Raw genomic sequence first — 267 nt, 5'->3', positions numbered from 1 at the left:
GCGCCCCCCCCCCTCACCCAGCCGAGGATGCACGTCCCCCCTTCCCTATTTATACACCCCCCCCCCGCAGCTCCGCTCCCCCCGCTTCCTGCCCCCCCTCCCCATTCCACAGCTCCGCCAATGCTGGCGCAGACTGAGCCCCCGTCCGGCCCCCGCCTCCCCACCCCGCCCGCGGGGCCGGGGGCTGCAGTCTCAGCCCCCCCGGACCAATGCAAACGAAGCGCCAAGCCAGCAAACCAGCGCCCACTGTCCCTCCCTCCCCGCCGA

Source organism: Acinonyx jubatus, chromosome D3, assembly GCF_027475565.1.
Source record: "Acinonyx jubatus isolate Ajub_Pintada_27869175 chromosome D3, VMU_Ajub_asm_v1.0, whole genome shotgun sequence".
Taxonomy (NCBI): Eukaryota; Metazoa; Chordata; class Mammalia; order Carnivora; family Felidae; genus Acinonyx; species Acinonyx jubatus.
The sequence above is the reverse complement of the archived record's forward strand: the minus strand, read 5'-3'. Positions refer to the sequence as shown.